Source organism: Salmo trutta, chromosome 12 (assembly GCF_901001165.1).
Source record: "Salmo trutta chromosome 12, fSalTru1.1, whole genome shotgun sequence".
Classification (NCBI taxonomy): domain Eukaryota; kingdom Metazoa; phylum Chordata; class Actinopteri; order Salmoniformes; family Salmonidae; genus Salmo; species Salmo trutta.
Window position 1 is genome coordinate 76,435,804 of NC_042968.1, and position 13,326 is coordinate 76,449,129.

Below are 13,326 nucleotides of genomic sequence, written 5' to 3' on the forward strand. Positions count from 1 at the left end.
ATAAACCGATGCTGTCAGTAAGACCACACTATCCCCCTGATTCCTGCTTACAAGCAAAAACTCTAACAGGAAGTGGTCAGATGAAGCAGATGCTTAGCTACAGGACTGTTTTGTTAGCACACACTGGAACATGTTCTGGGATTCATCTGATGGCATTGAGGAGTTTACCACATCAATCACCGGCTTCATTAATAAGTGCATTCATGACGTCGTCCCCACTGTGACCGTACGTACATATCCCAACCAGAAGGCATGGATTACAGGCAACATCCGCACTGAGCTAAAGGCTAGAGCTGCCACTTTCAAGGAGCGGGACACTAATCCGGACGCTTATAAGAAATCCTGCTATGCCCTCCGACGAACCATCAAACAGGCAAAGCGTCAATACAGGACTAACATCGAATCCTACTACACCGACTCTGACGCTTGTCGGATGTGGCAATGCTTGCAACCTATCACAGATTACAAAGGGAAACCCAGACGCGAGCTGAGCTGCCAAGTGATGCGAGCCTATTAGACGAGCGAAATGCCTTCAATGCTCACTTCGAGGCAAGCAACACTGAACCATCCATGAACGCACCAGCTGTTCCGGACGACTGTGTAATCACGCTCTCTGTAAGACTTTTAAGTAGGTTAACATTCACAAGGCTGCAGGGCCAGACATATTACCAGGATGCATACTCAGAGCATGCGCTGACCAGCTGGCAAGTGTCTTCACAGACATTTCCAACCTCTCTGTGACTCAGTCTGTTATACCTACGTTTCAAGGAGACTACCATAGTCCCTGTGCCCAAGCCAAGATAACCTGTCTAAATGACTATCGCCCAGTAGCACTCACATCTGTAGCATGAAATGCTTTGAAAGGCTGGTCATTGCTCACAACACCATCATCCCAGACACCTTGGACCCACTCAAATTCACATACTGCCTCAACAGATCCACAGAAGATGCAATCTCTATTGCACTCCACTTTGGCCTCTCCCACCTGGATAAGAGGTACACCTATGTGAGAATGTTGTTCATTGACTACAGGTCAGCATTCAAATACACATTACCCTCCAAGCTCATCACTAAGCTAAGGACCCTGGGACTAAACACCTCCCTCTGCAACTGGATCCTGGACTTCCTGACAGGCCGTCCCCAGGTGGTGAGAGTAGGCAACAGCACGTCTGTCATGCTCACCCTTAACACTGGTGTCCCTCAGGGGTGTGTGCTTAGTCCCCTCCTGTACTACCGGTTCACCCACAACTGGTATGACTCCACACCATCATTACATCTGCAGACGACACGACAGTGGTAGGCCTGATCACTGATGATGAGACAGCCTGCAGGGAGGTCAGAGACCTGGCAGTGTGGTGCCAGGACAACAACCTCTCCCTCAATGTCAGCAAGACAAAGGATCTGATCGTGGACTACAGGAAATGGAGGTTTGAGAATGCCCCCATCCACATCGACGGGCTGTAGTAGAGCAGGTCAAGATCTTCAAGTTCCTTGGTGTCCGCATCACTAAGGAATGATCATGGTCCACACACACTAACACAGCCGTGAAGAGGGCACGACAACACCTCTTCCCCCTCAGGATGCTGAAAAGATTCAGCTTGGGCCCTCATCCTCAAAAAGTTCTATAGCTGCAACATTGAGAGCATTTTGAGTTGCTGCAAAACCGCTTGGTATGGCAACTGCTTGGCGTCCGACAGCAAGGTGATGCCGAGGGTAATGTGTACGGCCCAGTACATCACTGGGGCCGAGCTCCCTGCCAGGAGGTCAGAGGAAGGCCCTAAAAATTGTCAAAGACTCCAGCCACCGGGGTCATAGACTGTCCTCTCTGCTACCGCACAGCAAGTGGAAACAATGCACTAAGTCTTGAAACAACAGGACCCTGAACAACTTCTAGCCCCAAGCCATACGACTGCTAAATAGTTCGTCTGGATAGCTATTGGTTAACTATTTGCATTGGCCCGTTTTGCACTAACTCTTTTGACTCATCACATACGCTACTGTTTGTTATCTATCCTGTTGTCTAGTCACTTTATCCCTACTTACAGTGTATGTACATATCTACCTCAATTACCTCATACCCCTGCACATCGACTCGTACCCCGTGTATATAGCCAAGTTATCGTTACTCATTGTATGTATTCCTTGTGTTTCCGTTTTAAATTTTTCTATTATTTATCATATTTTTCTCTGCATTGTTGGGAAGGTTCTGTAAATAAGCATTTCACTGTTAGTCTACACCTGTTGTTTATGAAGCATGTGAGAAATGAAAATGTAATTTTTCTAGAGAGAGAACAAGTACGTGTGCACATGTACACTGTCACAACTAGGGAGTAGCTGCTGGGAGGTTCAGGGTTAAAGAAGGCCTCAGTGTCCAGGAAACCCAATGAAAACCTTCAAAACCGCATTTAGTAGTGTGTGTGTGTGTGTGTGTGTGTGTGTGTGTGTGTGTGTGTGTGTGTGTGTGTGTGTGTGGGAGATCAACCACTTAACAAGTCATGGCTTGTCTTTGAGTCGTCGTTACATTTACGTCATTTAGCAGACGCTCTTATCCAGAGCGACTTACAAATTGGTGCATTCACCTTAAGATATCCAGTGGAACAACCACTTTCCAATAGTACATCTATATCTTTTTTTAGGGGGGGGGTAGAAGGATTACTATATCCTATCCCAGGTATTCCTTAAAGAGGTGGGGTTTCAGGTGTCTACGGAAGGTGGTGATTGACTCCGCTGTCCTGGCGTCGTGAGGGAGCTTGTTCCACCATTGGGGTGCCAGAGCAGCGAACAGTTTTGACTGGGCTGAGCGGGAACTGTGCTTCCGCAGAGGTAGGGGGGCCAGCAGGCCAGAGGTGGATGAACGCAGTGCCCTTGTTTGGGTGTATGGCCTGATCAGAGCCTGAAGGTACGGAGGTGCCGTTCCCCTCACAGCTCAGGTGGCAAGTAACATGGTCTTGTAGCAGATGCGAGCTTCAACTGGAAGCCAGTGGAGTGTGCGGAGGAGCGGGGGGAGGTGAGAGAACTTGGGAAGGTTGAACACCAGACGGGCTGCGGCGTTCTGGATGAGTTGTAGGGGTTTAATGGCACAGGCAGGGAGCCCCGCCAACAGCGAGTTGCAGTAATCCAGACGGGAGATGACAAGTGCCTGGATTAGGACCTGCGCCGCTTCCTGTGTAAGGCAGGGTCGTACTCTGCGAATGTTGTAGAGCATGAACCTACAGGATCGGGTCACCGCCTTGATGTTAGCGGAGAATGACAGGGTGTTGTCCAGGGTCACGCCGAGGCTCTTAGCACTCTGGGAGGAGGACAGAATGGAGTTGTCCACCGTGATGGCGAGATCATGGAAAGGGCAGTCCTTCCCCGGGAGGAAGAGCAGCTCCGTCTTGCCGAGGTTCAGCTTGAGGTGGTGATCGTTCATCCACACTGATATGTCTGCCAGACATGCAGAGATGCGATTCGCCATCTGGTTATCAGAAGGGGGAAAGAAGATTAATTGTGTGTCGTCTGCGTAGCAATGATAGGAGAGACCATGTGAGGATATGACTCGTTACTCACTATGACCAAGTGACTCTGGTGATTGCCATGGTAAACTGGAACAGACTGAGAGAGATGGAGAGAGAGAGAGAGAGAGACAGAAAGAGAAGGAGAGAGAGAGGGGTGAGAGAGACAGATTTTCCTCGCTTCGATTATAAGAACATATAGGGAGCAGAGCAGCATCCATTTTTCAGTACTGCAGTATTATTCTATATTCAGTTCCGGAGCTGCTCTGTAAATTTCATAACCCGCCCTTCTGCCACTCCAGGCAGGCTAAAGCAATCGCCTGAAGGATTTGACTTTGAATATGATGTGAACCCAGGTCTCTGTATTTTTAATACATTTTGGCAAATGCATTAAAAATAAAAAACATACCTTATTTACATAATTATTCAGACCCTTTGCTATGAGAATCGAAATTGAGATCAGGTGCATCCTGTTTCCATTGATCATCCTTGAGATGTTTCTACAACTTGGAATTGATTGGACATGCTTTGGAAAGGCACACACCTGTCTATATAAGACCCCACAGTTGACAGTGCATGTCAGAGCAAAAACCAAGCCATGAGGTCGAAGAAATTGTTGTTAGAGGTCCGAGACAGGATTGTGTCGAGGCACAGATCTGGGGAAGGATAACAAAAACATTCTGCAGCATTGAAGGTCCCCAAGAACACAGTGACCTACATCATTCTTAAATGGAAGAAGTTTGGAACCACCAAGACTCTTCCTAGAGCTGGCCACCTGGCCAAACTGAGCAATCAGGGGAGAAGGGCCTTGGTCAGGGAGGTGACCAAGTTCCCGATGGTCACTCTGACATAGCTCTAGAATTCCTCTGTGGAGATGGGTGAACTTTCCAAAAGGACAACCATCTCTGCAGCACTCCACCAATCAGGCCTTTGTGGTAGAGTAGCCAGACGGAAGCCACTCCTCAGTAAAAAGGCACATGACAGCCCGCTTGGAGTTTGCCAAAAGGCACCTAAAGGACTCTCAGTCCATGAGAAACAAGATTCTCTGGTCTGATGAAACCAAGATTGAACTCTTTGGCCTGAATGCCAAGCATCACGCCTGAAGGAAACCTGGCACCATCCCTACGGTGAAGCATCATGCTGTGGGGATGTTTATCAGAGGCAGGGACTGGGAGACTAGTCAGGATTGAGGGAAAGATGAACAGAGAAAAGTATAGAGAGATCCTTGATGAAAACTGGTCCAGAGCGCTCAGGACCTCAGACTGGGGCGAAGGTTCACCTTCCAACAGCACAACGACCCTAAGCACACAGCCAAGACAATGCAGGAGTGTCTTCGGGACAAGTCTCTGAATGTCCTTGAGTTGCCCAGTCAGAGCCAGGACTTGAACCCAATCGAACATCTCTGGAGAGACCTGAAAATAGCTGTGCAGTGACGCTCCCCATCCAACCTGACAGAGCTTGAGAGGATATGCAGAGAAGAATTGGAGAAATTCCCCAAATACAGGCGTGCCAAGCTTGTAGCGTCATACCCAATAAGACTCGAGGCTGTAATCGCTGCCAAAGGTGCTTCAATAAAGTTCTGAGTAAAGGGTCTGAATCAGTTTTTTTTTTTTTTTACATTTGCAAACATTTCTACAAACCTATTTTTGCTTTGTCATTATGGAGTATTGTGTGTATATGATGAGGGGGAAAAAACGACTTAATCCATTTCAGAATACGGCTGTAATGTAACAAAATGTGGTCAAGGGGTATGAATACTTTCCGAACGCACTGTAAGTGAGGGATGGGGAACGTATTGTTATCAAGCACAATTAAAAAGGAAAATAAACTTCCTGTCCTCGGTCTACTGTAAAAGCATCTGTTTGACCCCTGACCCCTACTAGTCTGAACCAGCTTCCTGTCCCACACGCTCAGGAGGAGACTACTGGAATCTGGTTTCATCAAAGCTGTTTCCCACACACATGAAGGACGTGGAAACATCACATGACTGGGTTGGGGAACTCCATTTCATCTAGCGGCGGCATTGAGTCTCAACTGCTTGGTTTAGGTCAATCAGACGTTGACTAACAAAGTGACAGTTACAGCAAACTTACCCCCTCAGAGGGAGTGTTCCATTTGACATTTGTAAAGATAAAATAAGATAACCTTGAACTCTTTTGTGTGTGACAACTGCATTTATATGCTGCTGTGTTTTAGGGTTGGTATACTGTATATAATTGAACATTTCAGAAAGCATTACAACGGTGGTGATCCTCACTACCAAGGCAAGAAAAAAGTGTCAGATGCTGCATGCTAGATCAACCAATAAAGACAATAAGATTGTCGTAATAATGTTGACCTGTGCCGTTGAACTCTAGCTTCTCTCTGCAGCCCTTCATGGGCAGTGAAACATTGGGCTAAGAAGGGGGTGACTGACTAGGATAATGGAAGAGGGAGACCCTCAGTCACCAAAAAGCTTTAGAGGAGCTTTAGGGCTCATTAAACCAGACTATAATCCCCCAGACGGACGCTGTCCACATATGGCCCTATGAGATCATCCCTCCACACCGCTATACATACATGCATGCATACATACACACACGCCCTATAAAGTGTTATAATGCACAAACACATCATGGAAAGATGATGCGCAAGGGATTCATAACACAGGATCTTAACCTTATAAAACATGAGTGTACCGGTATCGATGCCTTGATTTACTGGGATATACTTTATTACTAGGAAATGTGGAGTGTCTGGCTAGTTTTATTTATTTTTTTATTTCACTTTTATTTAACCAGGTAGGCCAGTTGAGAACAAGTTCTCATTTACAACTGTGACCTGGCCAAGATAAAGCAAAGCAGTGCGACAAAAACACTAACACAGAGTTACACATGGAATAAACAATCGTACAGTCAATAACACAATAGAAAAATCTGTATTCAGTGTGTGCAAATGAAGCAAGGAGTTAAGGCAATAAATAGGCCAATAGTGGTGAAGTAATTACAATTTAGCAATTTACACTGGAGTGATATATGTGCTGATGAGGATGGGCAAGTGGAAATACTGGTGTGCAAAAGAGCAGAAAAACAAAAACAAATATGGGGATGAGGTAGGTAGTTGGTTGGTTGGATGGGCTATTTACAGATGGACTGTGTACAGCTGCAGCGATCGGTAAGCTACTCTGACAGCTGACGCTTAAAGTTAGTGAGGGAGATAAAAGTCTCCAACTTCAGTGATTTTTGCAATTCGTTCCAGTCATTGGCGGCAGAGAACTGGAAGGAAAGGCGGCCGAAGGAGGTGTTGCCTTTGGGGATGACCAGTGAAATATACCTGCTGGAGCGCGTGCTACGGGTGGGTGTTGCTATGGTGACCAGTGAGCTGAGATAAGGCGGAGCTTTACCTAGCAAAGACTTATAGATGACCTGGAGCCAATGGGTTTGGCAACGAATATGTGGCGAGGACCAGCCAACGAGAGCATACAGGTCACAGTGGTGGGTAGTAGATGAGGCTTTGGTGATAAAACGAATGGCACTGTGATAGACTGCATCCAATTTGCTGAGTAAAGTGTTGGAGGCTATTTTGTAAATGACATCGCCGAAGTCAAGGATCAGTAGGATAGTCAGTTTTACGAGGGTATGTTTGGTGGCATGAGTGAAGGAGGCTTTGTTGCGAAATAGGAAGCCGATTCTAGATTTAACTTTGGATTGGAGATGCTTAATGTGAGTCTGGAAGGAGAGTTTACAGTCTAGCCAGACACCTAGGTATTTAAAGTTGTCCACATATTCTAAGTCAGAACCGTCCAGAGTAGTGATGCTCGTCGGGCCGGGCAGGTGCGGGCAGTGATCAGTTGAAGAGCATGCATTTAGTTTTACTAGCATTTAAGAGCCGTCGGAGGCCACGGAATGAGTGTTGTATGGCATTGAAGCTCGTCTGGAGGTTTGTTAACACAGTGTCCAAAGAAGGGCCAGATGTATACAGAATGGCGTGGTCTGTGTAGAGGTGGATCAAAGAATCACCCGCGGCAAGAGCGACATCATTGATATATACAGAGAAAAGTGTCGGCCCGAGATTTGAACCCTGTGGCACCCCCATAGAGACTGCCAGAGGTCCGGACAACAGGCCCTCTGATTTGACACACTGAACTCTGTCTGAGAAGTAGTTGGTGAACCAGGCGAGGCAGTCATTTGAGAAACCAAGGCTGTTGAGTCTGCCGATAAGAATACGGTGATTGACAGAGTCGAAAGCCTTGGCCAGGTCGATGAAGACGGCTGCACAGTACTGTCTTTTATCGATGGCGGTTATGATATCGTTTAGGACCTTGAGCATGGCTGAGGTGCACCCGTGACCAGCTCGGAAACCGGATTGCTGTGACAGTGTTGTGTTTCCAGTGTTTCCTAGTCTCCGTGCAGTGGGCAGCTGGGAGGAGGTACTCTTATTCTCCATGGACTTTACAGTGTCCAAAAACGTTTTAGAATTAGTGCTGCAGGATGCTAATTCATTTTTGAAAAAGCTAGCCTTTGCTTTCCTAACTGACTGTGTGTATTGGTTCCTGACTTCCTTGAAAAGTTGCATATCGTTGGGGACTATTCGATGCTAGTGCAGTACGCCACATGGTGTTTTTTTGCTGGTCAAGGGCAGTCAAGTCTGGAGTGAACCAAGGGCTATATCTGTTCTTAGTTCTAAATATTTTGAAGGGGGCATGCTTATTTAAGATGGTGAGGAAAGCACTTTTAAAGAACAACCAGGCATGCCCTACTGACGGGATGAGGTCAATATCCTTCCAGGATACCCGGGCCAGGTCGATTAGACTCCTAATCCTGCCCGCAGAAGTGTTTTAGGAAGCATTTGACAGTGATGAGGGGTGGTCGTTTGACCGCGGACCCATTATGGACACAGGCAATGAGGCATTGATCGCTGAGATCCTGGTTGAAAACAGTAGAGGTGTATTTAGATGGCAAGTTGGTCAGGATGATATCTATGAGGGTGCCCATGTTTACTGATTTGGGGTTGTACCTGGTAGGTTCCTTGATCATTTGTGTGAGATTGAGGACATCTAGCTTAGATTGTAGGACGGCAGGGGTGTTAAGCATATCCCAATTTAGGTCACGTAGCAGTACGAACTCTGACGATAGATGGGGGGAAATCAATTCACATAATGTGTCTAGGGCACAGCTGGGAGCTAAGGGGGGTCTATAACAAGCGGCAACAGTGAGGGACTTATTTCTGGAGAGATGGATCTTTGAAAGTAGAATCTCGAACTGTTTGGGCATAGACCTGGATAGTATGACAGAACTCTGCAGGCTATCTCTACAGTAGATTGCAATTCTGCTCCCATTAGCAGTTCTGTCTTGATGGAAAATGTTGTAATTGGGGATGGAAATGTCAGAATTTTTGGTGGCCTTTCTAAGTCAAGATTCAGACATGGCTAGGACATCAGGGTTGGCGGGGTGTGCTAAAGCAGTGAATAAAGCAAACTTAGGGAGGAGGCTTCTGATGTTAACATGCATGAATCCAAGGCTTTTACGGTTGCAGAAGTCAACAAATGAGAGTGCCTGGGGACACACAGGGGCCTGGGTTAACCTCTACATCACCAGAGGAACGTATGATGAGGGTACGGCTAAAGGCTATAAGAACTGGCCGTCTAGTGCTTTGGGAACAGAGAATAAGAGGCGCAGATTTATGGGCATGGTAGGATAGATTCAGGGCATAGTGTATAGACAAGGGTATGGTAGGGTGCGAGTACAGTGTGGGTAAACCTAGGCATTGAGTGACGATGAGAGAGGTTGCATCTCTGGAGGCAACAGTTAAGCTAGGTGCAGTCTCCGCATGTGTGGGGGGTGGGACAAGGGGGCTATCTAAGGCATGTTGAGCAGGACTTGGGGCTCCGCAGTAAAATAAAACAATGAGAGCTGCCCCAAACAACAATATACAAGGCATATTGACATTAGAGAAAGGCATAAAGCAATCACAGGTGTTGATTGGGAGAGCTAAGACAACAACAGTGAGACAACAATGGGTAAATAGCTAAGACAACAACAACAACAACGGGTAAATGGAGATGAATGGGCAAAGAGGGTCAGTTAGCTACACACAGGGCCTGAGTTTGAGGCTGGAGCCGACAGATAAACATAATGAAGTATCGTGTTAATGAACAGTCCAGCAGGCATCAGCTGTGTAGCCGAGTGATCATAGGGTCCAATGAGCAGCAATAGATGAAACAGGGAGCCGCTCGGTAGTCAAACGGCTAGTGGTTACAGTGACCTACACTGTTACAGTATGTCCTGTAGGTTGGGTTGGTTCTAGAGGCATGTCTGGGTCGTTTCTTGTCCTCCACAGATCAGCTCTGATGCTATTCACTGGTCTCCAATTACACTCCCTGTAATCTGGGCCCATGTTTGAATGTCCCTGAGCAACAGAGGGGACAGGTGGAGAGCAGGAGATGCATTGTTTACCCCAGTAATCAGGAGAAAGGCCAAAAGGAGACAAGAGAAACCATGCAATAGCTTCCAATGACTGGTATTCTGTGATTGTTAGACACAATGATGGTGGCTCTGAGGGCGGCTTATCAATGCCAAACACAGAGGAAAGAGAAAGAAACAGACTCCATCATCTGATCTGAAATTCAGATAGTCTTGTCTTCTGGCCGTCTGTGGAAGTGAGGATCTCTCTCTCCTTTCCCTAGGGGTATAGTAAATAAATCTTCTCCTTCATCTCAACGGTGAACTGTTGGACTCCCGAGTGGCGCAGTGGTCTAAGACACTGCATCTCAGCGCAAGAGGTTCTGCACTGCAGTACCTGGTTCGAATCCAGGTTCGAATCCAGGCTGCATCACATCCGGCTGTGATTGGGAGTCCCATAGGGCGGCGCACAATTCGGCCGGGGTAGGCCGTCATTGTAAATAACAATTTGTTCATAATAAAAATAAATAAAAAACAGAAGAAGCAATCCACAGAGGCCCTAAAATGTATTCTGTTACAAAGGATCGGAAGTGTGTGGAGAGGAGACACAACAAAATAAGGAGCAGACGTATATCTCTCAGGTCTGTGTTACCTTAAGTATCAGTGCATCTATGGCAGGGAGACAGCAACATCAAAGTCCTATAATATTTTTGGTACAGTATGTTTAGGTGCAAATTATGTTGAAGAGAATAACCTGGCCTCAGGGCAATTAGTAGGATGTCGGACAGAGTGTGAAACGGCCTTTTTTGGTAATTATGACTGTCTAGATAAAATCATCAGAGTGAGGAACACGGCTATCCTTATTGTTTGGCCGTTGCACATTTAACAGGCCCTGCACATCCATTAACGGATGATGGGAAATAGTTGGGGCGAGGCGTGTTGTGGGAATCTACCGTCTTTGAGATGCAAATACCACTCAGAGCTGAAAGACCCAGAGAAACAGGTGTCCAAGGAAGTGCGCTAATGTGCGTATGTGAGGGTGGTTGGCTGATTGGGGGAGTATACGGAGATCACATTACCCTCTATCCAGTCGTCTTCTGTTCTGCCATCAGTCTCTTTTGCACCAAATGTTTTACTATATTGAATGAGAAACAGACATAACCGATTAGTCCAAGAGTATCAGATTTTATTCATGTAAATGCGAGTGGCTTGGTTCATAAACAGCTGGTAGATACAAGGAGATGTAGTCTAATACGAAACTAAAATGGAGAGGAGTGCCTTTACTATCTCATCATCACTCATGGCCATGTGGAAAGTTGATAGCTATATTCTTCTGGTTCCTCCTAAGTATAACGTACAATGAGACCAACACAATGCCTAATTTGTTAGCATTTAGGTTCCAAACATTGACAATTCTGCTTACAGATGAAGTTCCAGCAACAGAGAATCTTCCAAATGTTCTTAATCTATAATTGTTTTCCCATATGTACCCTCTATTCCCCAAAAATCCATGCACACTTAACGTGGTTGTAGAAATATGACCCAGGATCATTAGCACATTTGAGTAGGATTAGACCCATGCTAGAATTTCCTGTTTAACAAAGCTCAATGGTACCACCTACTGTACACACCAGTATTTAAAGAGCTGAGATACCCTTCTACACCGTTCACCTTCTATTGTGTCAGATTGTTGATAAAATGTGTCAGAACTCAGTCAGGTGGATATAGATTTCCCACTAATATATATATATATATATTCGGAAAGTATTCAGAAGCCTTAACTTTTTCCACATTTTGTTACATTTCAGCCTTATTCTAAAATGGATTAAAATTGTTTCCCCCCTCATCAATCTACACACAATACCCCATAATGACAAAGCAAAAACGATAAAAAAAATATTTAAAAAATATCACATTTACTTAAGTATTCAGACCCTTTACTCAGTACTTTGTTGAAGCACCTTTGGCAGCGATTACAGCCTCGAGTCTTCTTGGGTATGACGCTACAAGCGTGGCACACCTGTATTTGGGGAGTTTCTCCCATTCTTCTTTGCAGATCCTCTCAAGCTCTGTCAGGTTGGATGGGGAGCGTCGCTGCACAGCTATTTTCAGGTCTCTCCAGAGATGTTCGATCAGGTTTAAGTCCGGGCTCTGGCTGGGCCACTCAAGGACTTTCAGAGACTTGTCCTAAAGCCACTCTTGGCTGTGTGCTTAGGATCATTGTCCTGTTGGAAGGTGAACCTTCGCCCAGTCTGAGGTCCTGAGCAGGTTTTCATCAAAGATCTCTCTGTACTTTGCTCCGTTCATCTTTCTCTCGATCCTGACTAGTCTCCCAGTCCCTGCTGCTGAAAAACATCCCCACAGCATGACGCTGCCACCACCATGCTTCACCGTAGGGATGGTGCCAGGTTTCCTCCAGATGTGATGCTTCGACCGCATGGCTTGGTTTTTTCTCTGACATGAACCGTCAACTGTGGGACCTTATATAGACAGGTGTGTGCCTTTCCAAATTATGTCCAATCAATTGAATTTACCACAGGTAAACTCCAATCAAGTTGTAGAAACATCTCAAGGATGATTCATGGAAACAGGATGCACTTGAGCTCAATTTCAAGTCTCATAGCAAAGGGTCTGAATAATTGTGAATAAGGTATATTTTTTATTTTTTAATACATTTGCAAAAAAATGGAAAAACCTGTTTTCCCTTTGTCGTTACGGAGTATTCTGTGTGAACTGATGAGAAACAAAATCAGAATTGAATCAATTTTAGAATAAGGCTGTTGCGTAACAAAATGTGGAAAAAGGGAAGAGCTCATAATACTTTCCAAATGCACTGTATACTAAAAAAAATATAAATGCAACTAGCGACAATTAGAAAGATTTTACTGACAGTACATAAGGAAATAAATGTATTCATTAGGCCCTAATCTATTGATTTCACATGATTGTGCAGGGGTGCAGCCATGGGTGGGCATAGGCCCACACACTTGGCAGCCAGTCCCAGCCAACCAGAATTAGCTTTTCCCTACAAAAGAGCTTTATTACAGACAAAATACCCCTCCCACTCAGAGGATCCCGCAGATGAAGCTAGACGTGGAGGTCTTGGGCTGGCATGGTTACACGTGGTCTGTGGTTGAGGCCAGTTGGACATACTGCCAAATTCTCAAATGACATTGGAGGCAGCTTATGGTAGAGAAATGAACATTCAATTATCTGGCAACAGCTCTGGTAGACATCCTGCAGTCAGCATGCCAACTGTACACTCCCTCAAAACTTGAGACGATTGTGGCATTGTGTTGTGTGACAAAACTGCACATTTTAAAAGTGGCCTTTTATTGTCCCCAGCACAAGGTGCACCTGTGTAATGATCATGCGGTTTAATCAGCTTCTTAATATGCCACTGTCAGGTGGATGGATTATCTTGGCAAAGGAAAAATGCTCACTAAAAGGGA

General features: G+C 45.7%; 1 long non-coding RNA gene across 1 annotated transcript in view; it reads left to right on the plus strand.

The window, feature by feature from the left end:
* Positions 1-13,326, plus strand: part of LOC115204202 (uncharacterized) — a 47,595-nt gene that overhangs the window by 28,938 nt on the left and 5,331 nt on the right. The gene's annotated exons all lie outside the window — the stretch shown is intronic.